Below are 26,753 nucleotides of genomic sequence, written 5' to 3' on the forward strand. Positions count from 1 at the left end.
GTTGCCTTGTTTGGATGCTGCTCCCTGTAAGTGACTATATAGTTCCTTAAGAATCTGCTGTTCGAGACAACACCAAAAACTCAAGACCTTGCTGTACATGGGCGATCGCACTCTCTCCAGGGCTCAGAATAAAGTTGAAGGAGGTAGAGACATACGGTGTCTCTGAGTGCTTGCTTCGATTGATATGGAAACGGGTCGACGCAATTACCTTATTTACGCTTGGGTCAGTGGTTCCCAACTCAAGTTCCTTCCTAAATTGAAAACCAAAAGAATTGTCGATGCTTTAAATCAGAAACAAAAACAGAAATTGCTGGAAAATCTCAGGAGGTCTGGCAGCATCTGTGGAGAGAAATCAGATTTTATGTTTGAGTCGAGTGACCCTTCCTTAGAATTGAGGACAGTTCTGAAGAAGGGTTACTTGACCCAAATATGAGCACTCCCCACAGATGCTGCTAGACCTACTGAGCTCTTCCAGCAATTCCTGTTTTGGTTTCAAGTTCGTCCCTCTGAAACTTAACGTTAAATTCAGTCACTGTTTCGTCAGAGTAAAAGACCAAGATCATTTATTAAATCAGCTTCATTAAACATCAGTGGATCCAGATTAGCCTGATTCCTGGTTGGATCCACAATATATTTTTATAGGAAATTGTCCTGAATTCACTAAGAATTTATAGTGAGTCAGAAATGGATTGTGCAGCAGGGACCAACAGCAACAGTTTCCCAACATTTATTTGGAGGAAATTTCTGCTCATCCAATAGTAAACGTCAGAACAATAGTCTGAGAACTTAACAACAGGGAGGAGTTGAGCAATGTGCTGGTGAGTCCTCTCCATGCACACAAAAACTAATCCTGTGTTTTTGGATGATGTCATCGAGGGGCAACATGGAGATGAAAAACAGGCAGGAACAACAGCGAGGTCCTCAGGAGACACCAGGAGGAATGCTGCAGGAACTAAAACAGACGTCACTGCAAGTGACTTGTTGGCTACAATTAGATGGACCGGTAATGAACGTGTATTAGGGCCAGAAAACTGCAAAGTATTGAAACGTGTCAACAGAACCTTGGATATAAACGGGAAGAGACTGGAGAAAGGGAGAAAGAAAGAGAGACAACATAGAGTGGCAAACAATGGCCAAGCGACACTAACAAAACTGGGAAGAAAAATGGTTCAGGACAAAGTATTAGCAGGTCAAAGAGCTAAGGATCTGCCTTCAGTACAGAGCACTTACACAATGGGATAGATCACCAAGGAAAGGGGAAGCTCATTTTGCTCACTACTGACTACAAAATCTGCAGTCTTCTTTCCCCATTTAAGTCTCTTCTTGGATTTTTTTTTTGTCCCTGCATTTCATTGTATTGAATTTTATTTCTTTACACAAAAAAATGTCATCAGCCAGGTCCCAGTCATGACTGAATTCAACAATGCATTCTTCCTAGTTTTTGGGTCAACGCTCTGACTTTTGATTTTTTTTTTAAACCTACTTTTCTCATCAACCTGTTCAGAGATGTTATGACACACCTCTGGAACAGGTGAAACTTGAACCTGGGCCTCTCAGTCCAGGGGTAGGAACACTACCACTGAGGGAAAACAGGCCCCTACGTTTTAACTCCCAGGCCATAGCTCATCTTGGAAACATTGATGAAACAGGGTTTTGCGAATGATAGAAACGAAGACTTTTTGCAATGTTAGGTAAACAACGGCACCAATATTATTGGCCCAGTTCAGCTGACAGCAACAATGAATATAACACTGCAGAGGATCAAATAAACACAATTCATGAAGCAACATGTCTGGGTCCCAAAGTATTCGCTAAATCATTAACAAGAATAGAATTTGTCATTCAGTTTGGTTTGAACATGCTATGCCTGAGGGGAAAGTCAGAAGAATGGTCCAGTGATGAAACTTTCCCAAGTTTTAAACAACTAACTCCAAATTAACGCCTCCCTTGCAACTAATTAGTCTGGTTATGGCTGCTTCTTCCACATACACTGGTTACACAGTTCCAAATGGGAACCACTGTACTAACAACAGAAATAACATTATTAGACTTCAACAAAACACATTGACTTGTCCACTTGTGAACTAGGTAATGTTTGAAGCCTCTGAAAATCCTTTATAAAACACGGGTTGACGTGTGCGGGGAATATAAAATGTGAACCCTGCCAGGATGGGTAGTCAGCATTTCGAAATATGAAAAACATTGCATCATATTCTTATTAAATTAATGTGGCAGCTTTATTGAAATGAACTCATTCCACAAAATTACCCTTAACCACAATCAAAATGTTTTAAAATCAATAAATTCATTGCCCTCAACATCCAATGCAAACAGTTGACTGAATTCATTCCGAGTCACTTGGATATGGCACCAATTGTAAGGATCTTAACTCTGGACCAGGTTAGACTCTTTCATCTTCAGAATTATCCCTCCATAATAAATCATCTTTCCCTCTAACCACTTAATTGGACAGTTTTTTTTTTAAACAATTTGATGACACATTAATGGCATCCCATGACTCGATAACAAAACCACAAAAATAAAAAGCTAAGGAATTCACTCAAAACCGATCTACCTATCCCTCCTTTTTTTAAGATGCACTGTAAAACCTACCCTAATTCTCATTAATCTTCAGCTCACTATGTGATTTAGCTCCAAATTCCTTTTGATAAGGTTTCTGTGAAACATCTTGGGATGCTTTGTAAACAAAGGTGCTAAGCGCAGATTAGTCACTGTTCACATCCCTGGACTGGAAAACATGGAAATCAGCCAGGATTCAGTTTAAGATTATTATTCAGGAACTATTATTGCTATTGTCAGGTGGTTTGACAGAAAAAGGGTAGAATCAGACCTTACTGCAGTGTTCAAAATACATTTGGGCAGTGGGCAAATTTGCCAAAGCTCAGAAGCAAAAGGAGTGAGGTGGTGGTGGGGGGCAGTGGGAATGCAACTCAATGAAGATCATCCCTCTACCTAATACCTTGCAATAAGGTTCCTCCATAGTTCAAATGTGGGAAATAATTGCAGGTCCAGATATTTCATTGAAAGCGGGAAAATAATGCAGAGTTTGAATGTAGGAGCAGCAAGAGAGAAGCAGAATCTGCATGGACCTGCTTTGAAAACTATCCATTCTGTCCCTCGATTCTGCTGCTCCAACTCCTTCAAGCACAGGTTGCCTCCTTTCTGCTTTGACTGCTCCTCCAGAGACAGAACCAAGGATCCCCTCTATCTACGTACCCACAACAGGGGCTGGAAACTGGGAATCCGAGATCAGTGCAGCGGAGGAGAAACTAGAGAATTAAAACCAAAAAGGAAAAAAATCCTTTTCCTTGTGAAGACAGAGAAAAAGCCAAAAGCAGCTCAAACAAAAGCAGAAACTCAACAGGTCTGGCAGCACCTGTGGAGACAGAAACAGAGTTAATGTTGTAGTGATCCTTTGTCAGTCTGCATCATTTTCCCATTTTCAGGGAGATGCCTAGACCTGCAAATATTTAACCACGTTTAGACTATGGAGGAGCCTGGAACTCAGGTAATATTTAAAGCGGTGACCTTTATGGAATGTTCTGCCTCAGGTTCTTGATTTTTCACTTGAGAATTTTGAGGGCAAATTTATCCACTGCCCTTATGTATTTTGAACATTGCAGACAAACCTGAACCTGTCCTTTTCTGTCAGAAAAGAAGGGTCCCTGAAGTCGGAACTTTAACTGTTTCTCTTTGCACAGATGCTGCTAATTTTTTTTTTTGGGGGGGGGGTGGTTTGGGGTGGGGGGGAAAGAGAGGGGAAGTTGGATTTCCAGCATCCACAGTTCTTTGTTTTATTTTACAGAGCAAATTATCTTCAGAGCAGACTCTCACAACTTGGAATCAACAGCAAGTTGACACTTTCTTCCTTCATTTGGAGTTATACTTCTGAAATTTCTTTCAGAGTTATGAGTTTTTATTCAGAAGAAGAGTGAGGACGAGGGCTATTTCTACCAGCTGCCTACAAGGAAAAATAATTTAAGTCCACAGTCTCCTTGCCAACCTCACATAAAACAACCCTCCTATCTCAATGTATAAGAAGAGCTGGGATGATCCTGACACTGAGATCCATCAATGGGAAGCCATTTTGACAGTGGATCCCCTGCAGATGAGAGAGAGAGAGACACTGATCAGGAAAAGGGCTGAATGCGGAGGGGGGTGGATGGAGACCTTTGAGGGTGTGAGAGGGAGTGTGTGAATAACAAACACTGCTGACTTTCTCACATTTATTTATTATTATTTTCCAGCATTCTAAAAAAAAAGTTACTTTTCCTTCTACAACCCTACTATTGGGCTTGGCTCCTGGCTTTCATGTTGACAAACTGCCACTGCAATAACAACCACCGACAGAACAAAAGCAGTAACATCCTTTCCACCAGCTTTATTCCTCTTTCATATCTGTCCAACAAACTTGTTTGTGAGCACATTTTGATGTCAAGAAATCTGAGGTTAAGGCAGACAGAACATGACTTAAAATCCAGCTTTCACTGCTCCTTTAAGGTTTCTGCTTTGCAAGTGTCCATCTGCATTCAAGCCTTTCATTTGTCTGGCACTGTGCATGCTTTGCTTTGTGGGGAAAAAAAAGGTGTTATCTGTAGAAAAGAGCCACTTACTCCAGGATTTAAATTTTTTTAGCTACTGGAGGTCAGTAATGTGGAGGGAATGGAGGCAAACTGTTTTCATTGCTAGATTCCTGGCGGTTTCCACAGCTCAATGTCTCTTGTTTCTTTAATATGGTGGAGTACAGCACGTTTTCAAATTCCTGATTCAACAATAGTTTGGATTCTAACGTCACTGTTTAAATCTTGAAGAGCCAATTAAATCCAAGTAGTCACCATTTAAAAATCAACAAAGGTATCCTAGAGAAAAATGACAAGAGCTAGTCTCTGCTAACCTGGGATATCCTCTACATCTGAATAGCCTCCTTACTGTCGCCACAGGGCAGGAACGGTGGCTTAGTTAGCAGTGCTGCCTCACAGCGCCACAGACCCGAGTTCGATTTCAGCCTCTCTGTGTGGAGTTTGCACATTCTCCCAGTGTCTGCGTGGGTTTCCTCCGGGTGCTCTGGTTTCCTCCCACAGTCCAAAGATGTGCAGGTCAGGTGATTTGGCCACGCTAAATTGTCCACAGTGTTAGGTGCATGAGTCAGGGGAAAATAGGTCTGGGAGGGTTAGTTTTCAGAGGCTCAATGTGGATTGTTGGGCTAAAGGGCCTGTCTCCACACTTTGGGAATCTAATCTACAAGTAGTTGCGTGGGCAATGTGCTAGAATTCTGCTGTTGGATGAGGAATGACACCTCAGCAGGAACTTGGAGAATGAGGGGAAAAAAGTTTCCAATGTTGCATTTTTCCATTAAATCAACTGCCAGGGATAACCAAAATTGTTTCCCCTTCTCAAAACGCACAACAGACTCTCCACTGCCAATTGTAAAATGTTGGACATGCTCCTGCTGAGTTATATAATCACAACACTCACAATTAGGAGCTCATGAAATAGCTACTTGTATTCCTCTCAATTTAAAATAAGAGTTAAAAACCCAAGTGGAGTATGCAGCATTGAACAGAGTTAATTGCCGAAAAGAAAACATTCCGTCAATCATAATGTTCTCAATACAATCCTTCACAAATGAAAAGTGGAACAGTAATGGATGAGCGATCAAGTGCCTCAAACTTCTGAGCAGTCCCGGTGCATGTTAAAAGATTGCTGACTCTGCACAAGACAGGCATGCATTCATTCTGTTGCATTCTGAAAAAAGATTTTACAGTTCAATTTGCACTAGAATCTGCAGAAAGCAGCTACATGAACAAGCCAATTATCATCGTGAGCTATTTCCATCAGTTTACATCCAAAACATCCCCAACTATAAAATGAGTACAGACAGAATTACACGTTTCCATAGGAAACAGCCACCAGTGTATGCTCTATTAAGTCTAGAAAAGGTTTTAAGGCCAATTTTTCAATTTCTAGTCACTGACAACTTTTTTTTTTAAAAGAGCCAGTGAATAAAAATTAAATCGACATTTCTGTACGATACAACAGTACACAAGAATTGTTCAACACTAACAAGATCTAGTTTAGAAAAACAATTGATCCCATCATAACATTAGCATTTCAAAGCGTTTTTTTTAGGTTCTCCAGACCATAAATCATCCGAATACAAAACGTTTCTGCATATTCTGCCAAAGACATTTTTTTGCTCCATCAACACACATTATCTCAAAAAGTACATCAACTCTTGAACTTGTACAAGACACCAGTTAGACCTCAGTAGCAATACTGTGCATAGTTCATGGTGCCGCACTTTAGGAAGGATGTGGACTCATTAGCCAAAGTGTAGGAGAGGTTGACAAGAATGGTTCCAAAGATGACCCTGTGTGAGGATTGAGGACTGAAGATTTTGGGATAGTTTATCTTGCAGAGGGGAGCTGATAGAAATAGTCAAAACCAGTGACAGTGATGGATAGGGAGAATGGATAGGGAGAAACTGTTCCCCCTCATAAAAGGATCAAAAACAAGTGGACAATAATACAAGGTCATTGACAAAAGCAGCAAGTGAGAGAGAGAAAAACTTATTCACACAGCAAGTGGTTAAGGTGTTGAACACACTGCCTGCCAGTATGATGGAGTAGACAAGCAGGAGGCTGACCAAACAACAAGCCAGGCAACACCAGGAGGGGGAGGACAACGCATCAGGCATAACTCTTCTTTAGGGCTGGGGGTGGGTGTAAGGGGAGCTGCAGATAAACAGGGAGGTGGGGGGGGGGGGGGGGGGGGGGTGATGGAGGCAAGTTCAACTGAGGCTTTCAAGAGGGTATAGGTGATTATTTTAATCATTACAACATTCATGGTTATCCAGAAAAGGCAGGAGAATAGCACGGAGTCATAATGCTCAATTATATTCATCATCATCTCCAAATATCAGCTCATCATTCAGCCGACTGTTGTAAAAGAGTGTTTCAGGACTCAGATCTCAAATCCAAGACAAAGGTCATAATTTAGCAAACAGCCGTGACCCTCCTAAGTGCTTGGAGACTTGCAGAAGGCACCTCAAAGCATTGAAGACGTCACAAGATCCTCAGAATCCTGTGGCAAGACGGACAATCCGACAGCAGCATCCATCGTCAAGACCCAAAGCATGAAAACCAGTTCCACTTTGTTTGACACGAGACTCAGAAGCATTTGCTCTCCTTGGGACTCGGGTATCATCGGGTCATTCATGAAGAGGTCAAACACCCTCAAGCTCTGAGCAGTCCTTACTATGTAACCAACCAAAACAGTGACAGTCTCAGGAAGGTACTGAAGGTAGAGTAAAACTTTGTCAGCAATATGTGGAGGAGAAGTTGAAGGATCAAAAAACAAGCTACATTAAGTGCCAAATCACTCATCGGCTTGATCCTTCAAAGGACACCAGTCTGGCAGAGTCTGCAGTTCAGGTATTGGACACATCAGCCAAAGATCCCTCTGAGCAATGCGATATTACGTCAATCAGTGTGCCAATGAATGGGCTCCGTTTCCGGAAGCTGCCATCTCCACACAAGGACCTTGGAGGTTCACGTGACAATCACAAGGAACGTTAAGACCAACCACCTTCAAACCCATCATAACACAGACATAGAAACAGAGAAAACAGGAACAGAATTAGGCCATTCAGTCCGTCAAGCCTGCTCCACCACTCAATATGATCATCGCTGACCATCCAACACAATACCGCATCCCTGCTTTCTCCCCATACCCTTGGATCCTTCCAGCCCAGAGAACTGTATTTAAAACAAATGGGAGTAATATATCTTCAATCCTGAGGGACTGTCCATGATGAACAGATATTCTGCACTAATCCTCCAATTTGCTATTCTCCCTAAGTTTCAAAAGGTGTCTCTTGATGCCTTCAAAGACCTTCACTATGTTTTGTCCAGCGGCATCAGGGTACATTATGTCCTTCAACCCTCTCACAAAATACCCTGATGTATTTTGATGTAGTTGTACGTTTAGTTTTGTTTGAGGTGTTACAGGTCCAATCCCTACTCTGGGTAGTACAGCATTGAGAGAATGCTGCATTGTTGGAGAATGCTGCATTGTTGGAGAATGCTGCATTGTTGGAGATTGCTGCATTGTTGGAGAATGCTGCATTGAGAGATTGCTGCATTGTTGGAGAATGCTGCATTGTTGGAGAATGCTGCATTGAGAGAATGCTGCATTGTTGGAGAATGCTGCATTGTTGGAGAATGCTGCATTGTTGGAGAATGCTGCATTGAGAGAATGCTGCATTGAGAGAATGCTGCATTGTTGGAGAATGCTGCATTGTTGGAGAATGCTGCATTGTTGGAGAATGTTGCATTGTTGGAGAATGCTGCATTGAGAGAATGCTGCATTGAGAGAATGCTGCATTGTTGGAGAATGCTGCATTGTTGGAGAATGCTGCATTGAGAGAATGCTGCATTGAGAGAATGCTGCATTGTTGGAGAATGCTGCATTGTTGGAGAATGCTGCATTGTTGGAGAATGTTGCATTGTTGGAGAATGCTGCATTGTTGGAGAATGCTGCATTGTTGGAGAATGCTGCATTGTTGGAGAATGCTGCATTGAGAGAATGCTGCATTGTTGGAGAATGCTGCATTGTTGGAGAATGCTGCATTGTTGGAGATTGCTGCATTGTTGGAGAATGCTGCATTGTTGGAGAATGCTGCATTGTTGGAGATTGCTGCATTGTTGGAGATTGCTGCATTGTTGGAGATTGCTGCATTGTTGGAGAATGCTGCATTGAGAGAATGCTGCATTGTTGGAGATTGCTGCATTGTTGGAGATTGCTGCATTGTTGGAGATTGCTGCATTGTTGGAGAATGCTGCATTGTTGGAGATTGCTGCATTGTTGGAGATTGCTGCATTGTTGGAGAATGCTGCATTGAGAGATTGCTGCATTGTTGGAGAATGCTGCATTGTTGGAGAATGCTGCATTGTTGGAGAATGCTGCATTGTTGGAGAATGCTGCATTGTTGGAGAATGCTGCATTGTTGGAGTGGCGTTATTTTGACTGTGACTTAAAATCGAAGCACTATCTGCCCTCTCGGGTGAAAGGAAAAGAGCTTGTGCAAAGTTTTAAAGCGCTGCAGCGCAATCTTCTCAGTGATTGGGTCAATATTTATCCCTCAACCAAAATAACTGGATGAAATGATTTGGTTTTCATTTCATTTGTGGGGCAGTGTGATGTAAAAACTGGCTCCTCCATTGTCTGGATTATGTAGAACTTTGGGATGTCCTCAGATATTGAAAAATGCAAATTCTTTTCTTCTTCGAAGTAACTTTGTAACTGTTGACACAAAGAATCTGGAGAAGCCATAATGACAGATTTAGAAAACACTTATAAAGTCCTTACACATCCTGCATAACCACAGCAGTGGCTTTCCACCTCCTACTCTTGAGCATTACTCACTCAATTAAAGTTGCTGTAGTATTCAAAGATTTAACTGTGCTATAATTCCCCAGACCAGATCGCTAACTTTTGTTATGATCATAGTTAGGACACCAAATTATGCTCCAAACTAATTACAGAATAACAAACTTTGTTTTGAAAAGTAGCCCAAAGGCAAGACCAAGGGACTTACAAAGAGAATAAAGCCGAGAAGTGCAGGGCTGGAAAAGCACAGCCGGTCAGACAGCATCCGAGGGGCAGGAGAGTCGACATTTCGAGCATAAGCCCTTCATCAGGAATGTGGGGACGGGGTGGAGGGGAAGGTCGCTGGGAAGGCGATAGGTAAATGCAGGTGGGGGGGGGGGGGTGATGTGAAAGGTTGGAGTGGAGTGGATAGGTTGGAAGGACAATGGACAGGTTGGGCAGTTTAACAGGGTGGTGCTGAGTTGGAGGGTTGGATTTGGGATGAGGTGGAAGGAGGAGAGATGAGGAAACTGGTGAAATCAACGTTGATCCTGTGGTTGGAGGGTCCCATGGTGGAAGGTGAAGCGTTCTTCCTCCAGACATCGGCGGCTTGGATTTGCCAGTGGAGGCGGCCCAGGATTTGCATGTCCTTGGCGGACTGGGAGGGGGAGTTAAAGTGGTCAGCCACAGGGCGGTGGGTTTGTTGGGTTGTGTCCCAGAGATGTTGTCTGAAACGTTCCACATGTTGGGGGCCCTGTCGCCCCAATGTGGAGATGACCACATCTAGAGCAACGGACACAGTAGATGAGGTGTTTGGATGTGCAGGAAAATCTCTGCCTGATGTGGAAGGATCCTTTTAGGTACTGGACAGAGGAGAGGTGGGGAGGTGTGGGCACAGTGTTTACACCTCTTGCGGTGGCAAGGGAAGGTGCCAGGAGTGGAGGGTGGGGTGTGTGCGTGCATGCGTGTGTGTATGTGTGAACCTAACGAGAGAGTCATGGAGGGAATGGTCTCTGTGGAACACAGATAGGGGTGGGGAGGGAAATATCTCTCTGGTAGTGGAGTGTGATTGTAGATGGCAGAAATGGCAGGGAAAACGTGTTGTATCGGAGATTAGTGGGGTAGAAGGTGAGGACCAAGGGGCTCTGTCCTTATTGCGGTTGGAGGGGTGGGGTTCAAGGAGAGGGATGCAGGAAGTGGAGGAAATGCACTGGAGGGCATTGTTGGGAGGGGAAATTGTGGTAATTGAAATAGAAGGCCATCTGGGATGTCCTGGAGTGGGATTGCTAACGTGAGACATGGCTGAGGCGGAGGAATCGAGAATAAATGATCACATTTTTACAAGGGAGGGGGTGATGGGAGTCAGTGAGTTTGCAACAGAGGTCAGTGTTGAGTCAGTCGGTTGCTGGTGATGGAGACAGAGAGATCCTTTAAGGGAAGTCTTCAAGATGTCCAGGTGAACTTGAGGTCAGGTGGAAGGTGTTAGGGACGTTGATGAACTGTTCAACCTTCGCATGGGAGCATGAAGTGACACTGATACAGTCATCAATGTAGTGGAGGGAAAAGCTGGGGGATGGTGCCGGTGTAACTGCGGAAGATGGACTGTTCCATGTACCCTAAGAGGCAGGCATAGCTGGGGCCCTTGCAGGTGCCCATGGCTACCCCTTTGGTCTGATGGAGGTCTGAATAAAGCCACAGGATTCCACTGTTTTGAACACACAATATTACACATTTCAAGAGTTAAACATTCTACAATACACAATTTATTTCTAAAACACGAAATCAACATTTGGTAACGATGGGTAGTAGATTGCGATGGAACACCCCACAGTTCAGTTCGAGTGCAGTCAAGGCTGATGACATCACTCTCTCAACTATCTCCCCCATATGTTCATGGCTGCTTGAGTTACCAAACCTCAACAGAACTCCACAAGGGATTCCAATCCTTCACTTTGGCCAATCTGACTTTGAAACTCCCTCTTCAGAGGTGCTCCATCGTGGCCTAAGCCAGCTCTGGTTGATCCCACTTCCTTCCTGGCTCTGTGCTTCCCACGACACAAAACGCACTTCAGCACAACCCCAGCTTCACTAAACTACTCTGTCCCTGCGTTTTCTGGGTTCTAATCTCGGTCAGCCAAACGAAGCAAACATTGCCTGTCTTGTTAGTTAGTCAAATATACTTCTCTTTTCTTGAGATGTGGGCGTCATGGGTAAGGCCAGCATTTATTCACAACATCCGTTGCCTCGGAGTAGGTGCCAGTGAAGCAGCTTTGTGACCTGTTGCAGTGGAGCTATTCCCACAGTCCTGTTAACTGCTACTCGAACACGAAGCACAAAACTGATTGTCTTGATTTTTTTTTGTCATTCACTGTGGTTAATTCACATTTTCTTCAGCTGAGAGCCCACAAGGGTCATCGTTACTTTCAATCTCAATGGCTTGTGATGGTAGGAGGGGGGTCTGGAAATGAGGGGAAGTCCCATTTGCCTGACTCCATAATGCATTTCCATCCCACCAATTTTATGGAGAGGTCATTTCTACAATGGGAATAGTTACCATTTGGCCATGGTCTATGACCAATTCAGCGCAATAAAAGTGTTTAATTCAGAGCATTCCAAACTGTGGACTGTAGGCAGCCAGTGGAGTCTGCTGTAATGGAGGAGCCCACAGTGGATTTGCAACAGGGCCACGGAAAGTGGTTACTGAGGTACTCAGGTCAGAGCCGAGCTCATTGGTCGAATACCCCATGATTCACAGCTGAGCAGCCAATCAGGTGCAGACCAGCCCTAGTAAAGGGACAATTAGTCTAATGATTGCTGATTCTGAAGAGGAGTATCATGCTGGATTTGAAATATTAACTCTGCTTTCTCTCCACATGTGCCGCCAGACTTGCTGACTTTCTTCAGCATTCTGTTTGTGTTTGTCTGAACCACCATCACTGGAGCCATCACAATTTGTGATGTCGTTCTTTGTCACCTGCCTGGTGACCCGGCCTGCTCTGGCAGGAGGAGCTGGAGCCTGCGCTACCAGCTGAGTCTACTGAAGCTGCAAACCGCTCACCCAGCTGCCCACTCCCAATGTCACACAGGTTAACTCCCGCCAGTAAATGGATCCCTACCCTGCAAGATTGAGAGTGTTAAAACGGCTCACATCCAAACATAATCTGATTGTGCCATCTTTCTGTATCTTTCACACATAATAGAAATGCGCCAGTCTGTATAATGTATACAACTGACTTTTCTATTACAACATAGATCACTCAGCTTATTCTTAATTTTCTCTTCGGTTTGTAATTTCTGGGTAGTCCAACAGACAGAAATCTTCTGGAGGTACAATGCAGGTGAAATGAGGTGCAATCAACCTTTGATGGCTCCTATGGTATCAATTTTGTCTGGATACAATTGTTGCTAATCCTGGACTGAATACAAATGTTCCTGGTCTTTTGGTAATCTTGCAGGAGAATAGACGTTTCTTCAGGAAGGGCTCATGCCCGAAACGTTGATTCTCCTGCTCCTTGGATGCTGCCTGACCTGCTGCGCTTTTCCAGCAACACACTTTCAGCTCTGATCTCCAGCATCTGCAGTCCTCACTTTCTCCTTTTGGTAATCTCAGTGATCTCACTAATAGCCACAATATTGCGATCCATGCACACAGTAATCCAGCGACAGTGGTCCATTTGTTTTCACTAGCTAAAATACTGGAGATTTTCATGCAGCACAGCCATACTACAATTTTATCAGTTGCAAAGGATGGGTACCCTATTATTTGTAGTTAATTTTGCACCTTGTAGCTTGTATCATTGACTCCAATGGTCCAGGAATATATCTTTCAGGATTCTGACTGGTAGGATATTTGCACGAGCACCTACACCAACTTTGATCTCGAATGTGTGCTTGCTTATTTTTCTTTGATCATTTCATGTTAATAGTGGCAAACGCTACTAACTGTGACTTTGACCAAACCGTGTCCCCCCCTGTTCACAGTGTGTGCAAAAACTGCACGCTTTCTTCTTACGGATTCTTCCACTTGCCAGACGAGCTGCTGATCTTATTATCCACCTATGTTTATACATGACTCCATCGTTGGCTATTGTCTGGGAGTCATAACTTCACGATGGTGAACCCAGAAGCTCACTTCTCCACAAAGCCGAACTTTGATCATTTCCCACGACCTAGCAGGATCATTCTCATCCTCCTGAAACATTTATGCATGCAATTCCTCATTTCCTGTCACTATCCTTATTTTCATCATTTATGTAGTTCTGAATGGCTAAATCTAAAAAGGGTTGCTCCAATGTTTGTGTAAAGACTTTAGGTTCAGATGGGATATCTGTGGTTTTCCATTTTGTGCTAGGGAATTTGATATGCAATGCTGACATCCCGATGGCATTAAAACCATCACTGACCAACCCCTTCAGTTCTAAAGCAGCGTTAGCCTCTAAACATGAACTCTGTTTCTCTATCCACAGATGGTGCCAGACTCGCTGGGTTTAGCGAGGTTGGAGAAGATTTCAAGTTGTGGTTCTGGATGCAAGGTTGATCGCTGAGCTGGAAGGTTTGTTTTCAAACGTTTCGTCACCCTATGAGATAACATCTTCAGTGAGCATCCGGTGAAGCAATCTTGTTAGTGACCCGCTTTCTATGTGTTTAGGTTTCCTTGTGTTGGCGACATCATTTGCTTTTCTGCTGGATTTCTCCGGAACTTCCTGCTGTTATTTTTGATATTTCCTTGTCTTTTGCCAATGCTCTTGATGTCTAAGGGATTTCAAGTAGTCTTGATAATGTAAGGTTACTATGCGGAAATTTGGAAATGCAACTGCTGTGTTTCTTTTGCTGTTTTAAAGAATATTCTGCCTTGTGCTGTTTTCAGTTCCTGCTTGAATTATCTTTTTGTCTCACATGCTGGTTTCTTCTTATACAGGAATGCACCCAAGGTAACCTCAACGGCCTGGAAGACTTTGCAGCCCAACTTGAACCAATTTGTACATTGCAATAAGAAAAAAACCCAAGAGGGTTTCACTAAAACATTAATGGTAGTACCAAACTTTATTTAAAAAAAAAAAGCATATAATTGTGCAAAGGTGTATGTCAGGTCAAAATGATTGGACACTATATAAAAGCAGAAATTAAATAACTAAAAGGAGGAAAGAAAAATTAGAGTAGGCGAAAAAAAATCAGACTTTGAGAAAAAGCTACCTGGCTACATAAAGACAGATCATAGCAGCTTCTATAGACTTTTTTTTTAAAAAGAGCTACCAAAGCAAGCATTAGTCCCATATGGAGTGAGTTTAGGAAATTCATAATGATGACAGATGAATTGAACAAGTATTCTGTGTCAGCCTTCATTAAGAGTATACATGTATAATCCCAAGTGGTAAATCAGAAAATGGAAGATTTCAATCATCAGGGAAGTAACAATGGAGAAAACTGCTCGAGCTGGGTGCTGACAAACCCCTGGGTCCTGATGGACAGCATGTGAGGAGCTTAGAAGTAGCAGCTTGTGAGATAATTGATTCATTAGTTTTAATTTTCTAAAATTCCTTAAATTTGGGGAAAGTTCCATTTCATTGAATAAAGGAATTAAATTTGTTATTTTTCAAAGAGAGGGAGACAAAAAAAAACCAGAAAGCTGGAGAAAGTGAAGTCACATGGTGTGCAGACTGTTCTCGCAGGTGGATAAAGACCTGGTTGAGCAACAGGAGGCAGAGAGTAGTAGTTGAAGGGAGTTTCTCAAAATGGAGAAAGGTGACCAGTGGTGTTCCACAGGGGTCAGTGCTGGGGCCACTGTTGTTTGTGATATACATAAATGATCTGGAAGAGGGCACTGTTTGTATGAGCAGCAAGTTTGCAGATGACACAAAGATTGGTGGAGTAGTAGAAAGTATAGGGGACTGTCAAAGAATACAGGAGGATATAGACAGACTAGAGAGTTGGGCGGAGAAGTAGCAGGTGGGGTTCAATCCAGGCAAACGTGAGGTGATGCATTTTGGGAAGTCTAATTCTAGAGCAAATTATAGGGTAAACTGAAGAGCCTTGGGAAACATTGATGAGCTGAGAGATCTGGGAGTTCAGGTCCATTGTATCCTGAAGGTTGCTGCACAGGTGGATGGAGTGGTCAAGAAGGCATATAGTATGCTTGCCTTCGTCAGACAGGGACGGAGCTGGCAGGTCATGTTAAAATTGTACAGGACGTTGGTTCGGCCGCATTTGGAATACTGTGTACAGTTCTGGTCACCACATTACCAAAAGGATGTGGACGCTTTGGAAAGGGTGTAGAACAGGTTTACGAGGATGGTGCCTGGTACGGAAGGTGCTATCTATGAAGAGAGGTTGAGTAGGTTAGGATTGTTTTCATTAGAAAAAAGGAAATTGAGGGGGGGACCTGATTGAGGTTTACAAAATCATGAAGGGTATAGACAGGGTGTATTGAGATAAGCTTCTTCCCAGGGTGACGGACTCAGTAACGAGAGGTCACGCTTTCAAGGTGAGAGGTGGAAAGTTTAAGGGGTTTACAAGTAGCAACTACCGTACAGAGAGGGTGGTCGGTACCTGAAACGCGTTCCCAGCAGAGGTGGTAGAGGCAGGCACGGTAGATTCATTTAAGATACATCTGGACAGATGTATGAGTAGGTGGGGAGCAGAGGGATACAGATCCTTAGGAATTGTTTAGACAGTGGATTTGGATCAGCTCAGGCTTGGAGGACCGACAGGCCTGTTCCTGGGCTGTAAATTTTCTTTGTTCTTTGCAGACCAGTTAGATTAACATCTGTCAATCTAACGTGAAGAAGTGTTAGAAGCTATTAAGAGTTTATAGCACGCCACTGAGAAAATTCAAGGTAATAAGGCAGTCACCAGAGTTATGTCAGAGGGAACTCATATTTATTGGAGTTCTTCGAGGAAGTAAAATGCAGTGAATAAAGGGAAAGCAGTAAATACGTTCAGTGGGGCAGGAGCAGGCTGAGACAGCAGTTTATTGAAATAGATAAATATTCTAAGGGATCTCATGGGTGTAGCAAGGATGTTTCTTGAAAATCTAGAATAGGAGTCATGGTTTTCATTTCCTCAAAGAATCATTAATCTTTGGAACTCTTTTCCTGAATAGGTGGTGGTAATAGACTTTGAACATTTTACAAGCAGAGATCCATAGATTCTGGATACTATTATGATATCAGATGGTGTTATTATTGGACAAGTCAGAAAGAAACCTAGCTTACTGCATCATATTTTGATTTTAACAAAGTGATCTCTCACTGAAACACAAGCACACAGTAAAACAGAAGTTTATTATGGAAGACATGAAGGCAAAATAGAATAAACCAAACCATCTACTTACAATACAAATTCAAGATTTCAAAGTACATCGTAAAAGTTTAATCTCATTTACCCCAAGACACACCTCTAAATTGAAAAGAAACAAAACAGCTTTTGCATAGTAGCCAAAACACTACTCAAAATACAACACTACTCAACACCGGAGTATCTAACATCGCAGTAGACCTAACTGGCTGTGTCTTCCCCTTTTAGACTAGAATTGCAGATACCTTCTTCCTGAAGCTACAATACACCTAGCTAAAACGTACTCAGCTTTAAGAAACCTCTTCAGGGTTTTATCCCAACATTTCCAGTCTGGGACTAACTCCAATTCTTCAGTTTAAGGTAGTCGATGCATCTTTTCTCTCTCGGGAGCACTGATCTACATACCAAGGACTTCACAGGAACTACACCAAACTAAAAGTGAAACTAAAAGAAAACATTTTTCCCTCTCTGATCTATGGGTATTCCCCTTAGGCGGATGAATAAAACAGTTCTAGAAATCTCTAACATATCCTTGAGGCCCCAATATTTACCTTGCTGGGCCACAAATAAAAAACAAACTACAAAGCGACAATAAACAAAAGTGATACACACAAAAATATTCACTCTAAAGCCAGACATCAAAAACTCTTCTAAAGAAAAAAATCTCAATGGCTACAGAAATACTTACAAGTTAATTATTAACATGATCTACAGTAAACCCATTGGTTGCTAACTCAAAAACTACAAAGCCAAAACTATAATACATAATATTAAAACTCATGTATAAATAAATCCTCAAAATAAAAGCAAAATACTGCACATGCTAGAATTCTGAAATTAAGAAAAAACACAAAGAGCTGGAGATGAATTGCACTAGACTTGAAGCTTTGTTTCTCTCCACAGATTCTGCCAGCCCTGCTGAAACTGGGGCATTTTCTGCTAATGCATAAATCCCAAAGGTTATATCACAAGAAACGTGGGTGTGAAAGGGTATTGGCGATAGGCAGGAATGTTGAGTAATCACATCAGCCATAGTCTTAATGAATGGCAGAGCATGCTCACTGAGGTAAAGGGCCTATTCCTGTTCCTACTCAGTCTCACAAATGAAATATTAATTGTTCCCGAGGTGATCAGTTTTCTAGGGTCAAATACAGATAGAACTTCTGCACTGCTTCAAGTCTTCACTGAGGCCTTTTGCTGTGGTTGAAAGGTTGCTTTGATTAAAAAATCCCAAAAGCTGATCACCATATCACATGCCTGTTTCTATTGGTAAATTAAACAGATTAAATAGTTTAAATTCAATTAATATGAAAATCTTGCACACGTCCATTTCACAGCTTAAACTGCAATTTGCAGTAAGAACCAAATGCACAAACTCTTTGTGGTTTGCTTTCACCGGTCTGCGATTGGAGCTTGGTCATGTGCTCCTTGGCACATTAGCATATCCAGCTCTTGAAACAATAACATAATAATTGACTGATTACCCTATCACTGTAGGAATGTCTCTTATTGGTCCTTCATGCACAGCACCCAGCCTACAAATCACCTCACATCGAAGAGAGCTCCCTCAGAGGCCAATCGATTGGCTATCTCCTCAAAAAAACTGTCCTTCACATTCCACACCCGCATTTCATCCCGATAACTAGATAGTAATTTCAGAATGCAGATTCAGCCCAATACTAGTCTCTGGCATATACATAAATTCGAGCTTCAGTCATAGATAGAATAACAACTTTTGCAAACAACATGAAATAAGGAACATGGTTAACCATGAAGAGAAGTTAAAGAAATAAGTTAGTGAATTTGGCAAATCAGAAGTTTGATTAAATTTAAAGAGATGTGAGGGGGTATATTTTGGGTAAAAAACTATCAAGAGACAACAAACATTAAACTATAAAACTTTAGAATTGATTACACAGCAGAGAGACGCTAGAACACAAATCTTTAAAATGGGATTATTTATAAACCTAACAACAGAGGTGAAACTGTCATGTAAAACAAGGAGTCAATGGAAACTGGGACACACTTCACTGAAATATATATTAAGGCTTAACAATATCTATCGATAGTAAGGAAAATTAATTTCCAATATAGTTAAAAAGTTAGACTTAAAATCCAATAGAAAGATTTTTAAATACAGACAGTTGCTCACATGTAGCTCACAGTGGGAAGAGAACAAATATTTGAAGAATGTCAGAAGAGACTGAGGAAAGGTCAAAAAAAAATTAAGTGGTTCATTCTTTCAGAAAATTGGCACACATGCATTCAGAAAAATTGCCTCATGTTACAAAACTTTTAAAAGTTGGGATGAGGTAGAATAAAGCAGTTGAACCATGATCTAATTGAAGTTAAGATACAAATCAATTGTGATCTAATTGAATGGCAGAGTGGGTTTGAGAAGCTGATTGACTTACTCCAATCCCTAGGAGTCCCATCACATTAAGTGGCTAATCTGTATCTCAATTCCATTTATAGTAAGCACTACCAAAGTTGTGGCTGCATTCCTGAACACCACACCTTTAAACAAAACAAGTTGAAGTGATTAATGGGTTCCCATGGTCTCAGAGGGACGGTCTCCTCCCAGCCTGGAGGTCGTCTCTGGCAGCAGCTTCCGGGGGGGCGGGGGGGGCGGGGGGGGCGGGGGGGGCGGGGGGGGCGGGGGGGGCGGGGGGGGCGGGGGGGGCGGGGGGGGGCGGGGGGGCGTGAGGGAGGTGGAGAGATAAATGGGATGGGGGTTGGGGGAAGGTAACAGAGTCTGATAGGTGGATAGAGGTAGGGGAAATGGTAACAGGTTGGAGAGGAAGGTGGAGCAGATAGGTGGGAAGGAAGATGGACAGGTGGGACAAGTCATAAGGGCGGTGCTGAGCTGGAAGGGTGAAACTGATCTGGGATGAACATTGTCTTAACCTTTACTTTTTTTTCTTAACTATGACTTGTCATTAATACAGGGGCTGTGGTATGCCAACTTATAAAACTTTTCACTTTTATTTTAAAAATGTGAAAATACATGCGATAATAAATGGTTATTCTATTCTATTGGAAGTGACAATAAATCCAGAGTCCCTGCAGACCTTTCTTGCCCAGAATGAAGTGTACATGTTGAAATACAAAGAAATACATTTGCAGAGTTTTTAGATTAGATTAGACTACCTACAGTGTGGAAACAGGCCCTTCGGCCCAACAAGTCCACACTGACCCTCCAAAGAGCAACCCAGACACATTCCCCTACATTTACCCCTTCACCTAGCACTATGGGCAATTTGCCATGGCCAATTCACCTGCCCTGCACATTTTTGGACTGTGTGAGGAAACCGGAGCATCCGGAGGAAACCCACGCAGACACGGGGAGAATGTGCAAACTCCACACAGACAGTTGCCCGAGATAGGAATTGAACCCAGGTCCCTGGCGCTGTGAGGCAGCAGTGCTAACCACTGACCCACCGTGCCGCCCACCCTACCTGAAATAACCTGTTGGATAACAGAAATTACTGAATGTAACAGAAATTAACTATGGCTACAGGGGTCTACCTCGTGAAGGGGACACAATGTATTTTTCATTCGACCCAGCCATGAGACATTGAAATGCAATGTCAAATTAGGGACACAGCACATGATAAAACACATTATAAGAATGGATTTTGGATTCTTAAGGGAGATGGCTCAGAACATCAAACAAAGGAGGTCATACTATGCAAGGCAACATTATAATGAGGTGATGTTCAATGGATTGACTTAAAGTGGAGGACACTGTCCTAGATTTATTTTTAAATCAACCTGTTCATCCAACCATTATAGGAGCAGGTGGAACTTGAACCTGGGACCTTCTGGCTCAGATATTGGGCCATCACCACCATGCCCAGCAGCCCTAGCCTGGCTCTGTCATTTATCACACTCACTTCAGAAAAAACAGTTACAAGGATGTTGCCAGGGTTGGAGGATTTGAGCTACAGGGAGAGGTGGAATAGGCTGTTTTCGTTGGAGCATTGGGGGCTGAAGGGTGACCTTAGAGGTTTATAAAATCATGAGGGGCATGGATAGGGTAAATAGGCAAAGTCTCTTCAGCTGAAAATGTGTTGCTGGAAAAGTGCAGCAGGTCAGGCAGCATCCAAGGAGCAGGAGAATCGAAGTTTCGGGCATGAGCCCTTCTTCAGGATTGATTCCAGAAGACGACGTTTCGGGCATGAGCCCTTCTTCAGGATTGATTCCAGAAGAAGGGCTCATGCCCAAAACGTCAATTCTCCTGCTCCTTGGATGCTGCCTGACCTGCTGCACTTTTCCAGCAACACATTTTCAGCTCTGATTTCCAGCATCTGCAGTCCTCACTTTCTCCTAAAGTCTCTTCACCTGCCAGCACCCGGCCCATATCCCTCCAAACCCTTCCAATTCATATACCCATCCAAATGCCTCTTAAATGTTGCAATTGTACCAACCTCCACCACATCCTCTGGCAGCTCATTCCGTACACGTACCACCCTCTGTGTGAAAAAGTTGCCCGAGGTCTCTTTTATATCTTTCCCTTCTCACCCTAAACCTATGCCCTCTAGTTCTGGATTCCCTGACACCAGGGAAAAGATTTTGCTTATTTACCCTATCCATGCCCCTCAATTTTATAAACCTCTATAAGGTCAACCCTCAGCCTCCGACACTCCAGGGAAAACAGCCCCAGCCTGTTCAGCCTCTCCCTGTAGCTCAGATCCTCCAGCCCTGGCAACATCCTTGTAAATCTTTTCTGACCCTTTCAAGTTTCACAACATCTTTCCGATAGGAAGGAGACCAGAATTGCACGCAATATTCCAACAGTGGCCTAACCAATGTCCGCAACATGACCTCCCAACTCCTGTACTCAATACTCTGACCAATAAAGGAAAGCAAACCAAATGCTTTCTTCACTATCCTATTTACCTGCGACTCCATTTTCAAGGAGCTATGAACTTGCACTCCAAGGTCTCTTTGTTCAGCAACACTCCCTAGGACCTTACCATTAAGTGTATAAGTACTGCTAAGAGTTGCTTTCCCAAAATGCAGCACCTCACATTTATCTGAATTAAACTCCATCTGCCACTTCTCAGCCCATTGGCCCATCTCGTCAAGATCCTATTGTAATCTGAGGTAACCTTCTTTGCTGTCCACTACACCTCCAATTTTGGTGTCATCTGTAAACTTACTAACTGTACCTCTTACACTCACATCCAAATCATTTATGTAAATGACAAAGTAGAGGGCCCAGCACTGATCCTTGTGGCACTCCACTGGTCACAGGCCTCCAGTCTGAAAAACAACCCTCCACCACCACCCTCTGTCTTCTACCTTTGAGCCAGTTCTGTATCCAAATGGCGAGTTCTCCCTGTATTCCATGAGATCTAACCTTGCTCATCAGTCTCCCATGGGGAACCTTGTCAAATGCCTTACTGAAGTACACATAGATCACATCTACTGCTCTGCCCTCATCAATCCTCTTTGTTACTTCTTCAAAAAACTCAATCAAGTTTGAGAGACATGATTTCCCATGCACAAAGCCATGTTGACTATCCCTAATCAGTCCTTGCCTTTCCAAATACATATACATCCTGTCCCTCAGGATTCCCTCCAACAACCTGCCCACCACCGACATCAGGCTCACTGGTCTATAGTTCCCTGGCTTGTCTTTATCGCCCTTCTTAAACAGTGGCACCATGTTTGCCAACCTCCAGTCTTCCAGCACCTCACCTGTGACTATCGATGATACAAATATCTCAGCAAGAGGCCCACCAATCACTTCTCTAGCTTCCCACAGAGTTCTCGAGTACACCTGATCAGGTCCTGGGGATTTATCCACCTTTACCCATTTCAAGACATCCAGCACTTCCTCCTCTGTATTCTGGACACACTGCAAGATGTCACCATCTATTTCCCTACAGTCTATATCTTCCATATCCTTTTCCACAGTAAATTCTGATGCAAAATATTCATTTAGTATCTCCCCCATTTTCTGTGGCTCCACACAAAGGCCGCCTTGCTGATCTTTGAGGGGCCCTATTCTCTCCCTAGTTACCCTTTTGTCCTTAATATATTTGTAAAAACCCTTTGGATTCTCCTTAGAACATAGAACAATACAGCACAGAACAGGCCCTTCGGCCCACGATGTTGTGCCGAACATTTGTCCTAGCTTAAGCACCCATCCATGTACCTATCCAATTGCCGCTTAAAGGTCACCAATGATTCTGACTCTGCCACTCCCACAGGCAGCGCATTCCATGCCCCCACCACTCTCTGGGTAAAGAACCTACCCCTGACATCCCCCCTATACCTTCCACCCTTCACCTTAAATTTATGTCCCCTTGTAACACTCTGTTGTACCCGGGGAAAAAGTCTGTGACTGTCTACTCTATCTATTCCTCTGATCATCTTATAAACCTCTTTCAAGTCACTCTTCATCCTTCGCCGTTCCAATGAGAAAAGGCCTAGAACTCTCAACCTATCCTCGTACGACCTATTCTCAATTCCAGGCAACATCCTGGTAAATCTCCTCTGCACCCTCTCCAAAGCTTCCACATCTTTCCTAAAGTGAGGCGACCAGAACTGCACACAGTACTCCAAATGTGGCCTTACCAAGATCCTGTACAGCTGCAACATCACCTCACGACTCTTGAATTCAATCCCTCTGCTAATGAACGCTAATACACTATAGGCCTTCTTAAAAGCTCTATCCACCTGAGTGACACTTTCAAAGATCTATGAACATAGACCCCAAAATCCCTCTGCTCCTCCACCTTACTAAGAACCCTACCGTTAACCCTGTATTCCGCTTTATTTCTCCTTCCAAAATGGACAACCTCACACTTGACAGGGTTGAACTCCATCTGCCACTCCTCAGCCCAGCTCTGCATCATATCTAAGTCCCTTTGCAGCCGACAACAGCCCTCCTCACTATCCACAACTCCACCAATCTTCGTATCGTCTGCAAATTTACTGACCCACCCTTCGACTCCCTCATCCAAGTCATTAATAAAAATTACAAACAGCAGAGTACCCAGAACTGATCGCTGCGAACTCCACTTGTAACTGGGCTCCAGGGTGAATACTTACCATCTACCACCACTCTCTGACTTCGACCGGTTAGCCAGTTCTCTATCCAACTGGCCAAATTTCCAACTATCCCATGCCTCCTGACTTTCCGCATAAGGCTACCATGGGGAACCTTATCAAATGCCTTACTAAAATCCATGTACGCTACATCCACTGCTCTACCCTCATCCACATGGTTGGTCACCTCCTCAAAGAATTCAATAAGACTTGTAAGGCAAGACCTACCCCTCACAAATCCATGCTGGCTGTCCCTAATCAAGCAGTGCCTTTCCAGATACTCATTTGGGAAAATAGAATTAAGTATTTGCAAACCTCCTATTTGCCAAAGCTACCTTATGTCCCTTTCGTGCCCACCTGATTTCCCTCTTAAGTATACTCCTACTTTCTTTATACTCTAAGGATTCACTCGATCTATCCTGTCTATATCTGACATATGCTTCATAGCCATACGCGGGTGTTAAGATGATTGTCCGGTCTGATGAAGATGGCAGCATGTGAATGCACTCAGAGCATCTACACACACACACACACCTACCTATCTGTGCCCTTGGGTTTTAGTTTCTCCTATTAGTGGAAACATCTTCTCCATATCCATTCTTTCCAGGCCTCTCAGTATTCAAATCAGATCCCCATCTTAACATTATAAACTCCAAGTATAGACCCACAGTCCTCAACTATTCCTTCTATGCCAAGCCCTTCGTCCCAAGATCATTCTTATGAATGCCATCTGGACCCCTTCCAAGGTCAGCATGTTCTTCCTTAGATACAGGGCCCGAAACTGCTCACAATGTTCCAAATGTGGTCTGACGTGACCTCTATACAGCCTCAGCAGTACATCTCTTGTTCTCCATCCCTCTTAGCTGCATTTGCCCTATTATTGAACATGCATGTTTGACCTTAACAGAATCTGAATCTAGGAACTCCAAGTCCCTTTGTGGTTCAGATTTCCAAAGCCTTTCCCCGTTTAGAAAATAATCTAATCCTTTATTCTTCCGACCAAAACGCATAACCTCCTATTTTCCCACATTGTATTCCATTGCCACTTCATTGCTGACTCTCCTGTCCCATCCAAGTCCTTCGGCAGCCTCCCCAATTCCTCAACACTACTTGCTCCTCCAGCTATCTTTGTTACACCTGCAAACTTAGCAACAACGCCCTCGGCTCCTTTGTCCAGGCATGAATAACATGAATAGTTGTGGTCCTAACACTGAACCCTGTGGAACTCTACTAGTCACTGGCTGTCATTCTGAAAAAGACCCCTTTAATCCACTCTCTGCCTTCTGCCACTTAACTAATCCTTTACTCATGCACTACCTTGCCCCTAACACCATGGGCCCTTATTTTATTTAGCAGCCTCCTATGTGGCACCTTGTCAAAGGCCTTCTGGAAATCCAAACTGATCATGTCTATGGGTTCTACTTTGTCTAACTGGCTTGTTACCTACTCAAAGAATTCCAACAGATCTGTCAGGCAAGATCTCCCCTTGAAGAAGTTGACTCAGTCCTACCTTCCTGTGCACTTCCAAGTATTCCACAATCTCATCCTTAATAATGGACTCTATAATCTTACAAATGACCAAGGTCAGGCTATCTGGCCTATAAACTCCCGTCTTCTGCTTCTCTCCCTTCTTAAATATGGATTACATTAATCCTCTGGGACCCTCCCTGACTCCAGTGAGTGCTGAAAGATCACCACTAATGCCTCCACCATCTCCTTAGCTATCTCCTTCAGAACCCTGGGTGTAGTCCATCTGCTGCACTGATGTATCCTCCTTCAGACCTTTCAGCTTCCCAGCACCTGCTACTGAGTGATGGCCACTCTCTTGACGTTCTGGTGTCATCCACTGTGAAAACTGATGCAAAGTACCTATTCCGTTCCTCGCCATTTCTTTCTTTCCCCATTGCTAATTCAACAGCCTCATTTTCCAATGGTCCAACGCTCACTTTCCTTTTTATTAAAAACCTTTCAGATATCTAAAAAAAACTCCTGCAATTATCTGTTACATTACTTGTTAACTTACTCTCATATTTCATCCCCTCTTCCCATTGCTTTTCTAGATGTCCTCTGCTGATTTTTGAAGGATTCCCAATCCTCTGGCTTCCCACTAATCTTCACCATCTTGTATGGTTTTTTCTTTTGCTTTCAGGCAGTCCCTTGTCAGCCATGGTTGCCTCATCCTCCCTTACCACAGTGCAACAACCCAATTAGCACAACCAATTATTGGTTGCCTGTACAAGGCCACAAAATTGTGTGGTTTCCAGAAATGGTTTGGTGAAATGACATAGTGCCAGGAAAAAAAACATGTTTTATTAATGCATAGGTAAATTAAGAATGATAACAAGACTATGATTTATAATAAATCCAAGCTTTCCTGATCATTCTTCAATACTGGTAGAATAATTCTCTAACTATGAACAGTGTCTATTAAAATCAACATGGTGGCTCAGTGGTGAGTACTGCTGCCTCACAGTGTGAGGGGCCTGGGTTTGACTCCAGCCTTGGGTGACTGTCTGAGTGGAGTTTTTACATTCTCCCCACATCTGTGTGGATTTCCTCCCACAGCCCAAAGATGTCCAGATTAGATGGATTGGCCATGCTAAACTGCCCGTAGTGGCCAGGGATGTGCAGGCTAGGTGCATTAGCTAGGAATGCTAGGAACCCTGGGAAATGCAGGGTTACATGGATGCTATTAGAGGGTTGGTGTGGACTTGATGGGCCAAATGGCCTGTTTCCACACTGTTAGGGATTCAATGAACATTAAGAGTTTCAAATTAAAAGCAAGGAATACTTATGATGCCCTAAAGCAACAAAACATTATTGGAGACCCACTGCAAATTAAATGGCAAGTGCTGAACCATGAGAATTAGTAGCAGGTGCACTGTTCTGTACCAACTATTCAAGTACTCAGCGCACTTCCATCAATTGTTTGACTTCTAGTCTCATGAAAGGAGTCTGCGCTCTCTTCTGTCAAACCAGTTTGGCACCACTGGAGGCTAGTGCAGCTG

At 43.2% G+C, this 26,753-nt stretch overlaps 1 protein-coding gene and 1 long non-coding RNA gene across 5 annotated transcripts in view; one reads left to right on the top strand and one right to left on the bottom strand.

The window, feature by feature from the left end:
- The window catches only part of LOC148152058 (uncharacterized), a 52,398-nt gene extending 37,978 nt beyond the window's left edge, over positions 1–14,420 (top strand). Inside the window, exons 2-3 of the long non-coding RNA XR_015750950.1 lie at positions 13,857–13,942; positions 14,309–14,420. This is a non-coding gene — a long non-coding RNA (uncharacterized LOC148152058). The remainder of the gene's footprint in view (positions 1–13,856; positions 13,943–14,308) is intronic.
- fhip1aa (FHF complex subunit HOOK interacting protein 1Aa) overlaps positions 1–26,753 on the bottom strand; it is a 199,752-nt gene that overhangs the window by 122,140 nt on the left and 50,859 nt on the right. The window lies entirely within an intron of this gene.

The sequence above is a fragment of the Chiloscyllium plagiosum genome, unplaced genomic scaffold (genome assembly GCF_037043375.1).
Source record: "Chiloscyllium plagiosum isolate Xiang-an unplaced genomic scaffold, Cpla_swu_hap1 HiC_scaffold_1, whole genome shotgun sequence".
Classification (NCBI taxonomy): domain Eukaryota; kingdom Metazoa; phylum Chordata; class Chondrichthyes; order Orectolobiformes; family Hemiscylliidae; genus Chiloscyllium; species Chiloscyllium plagiosum.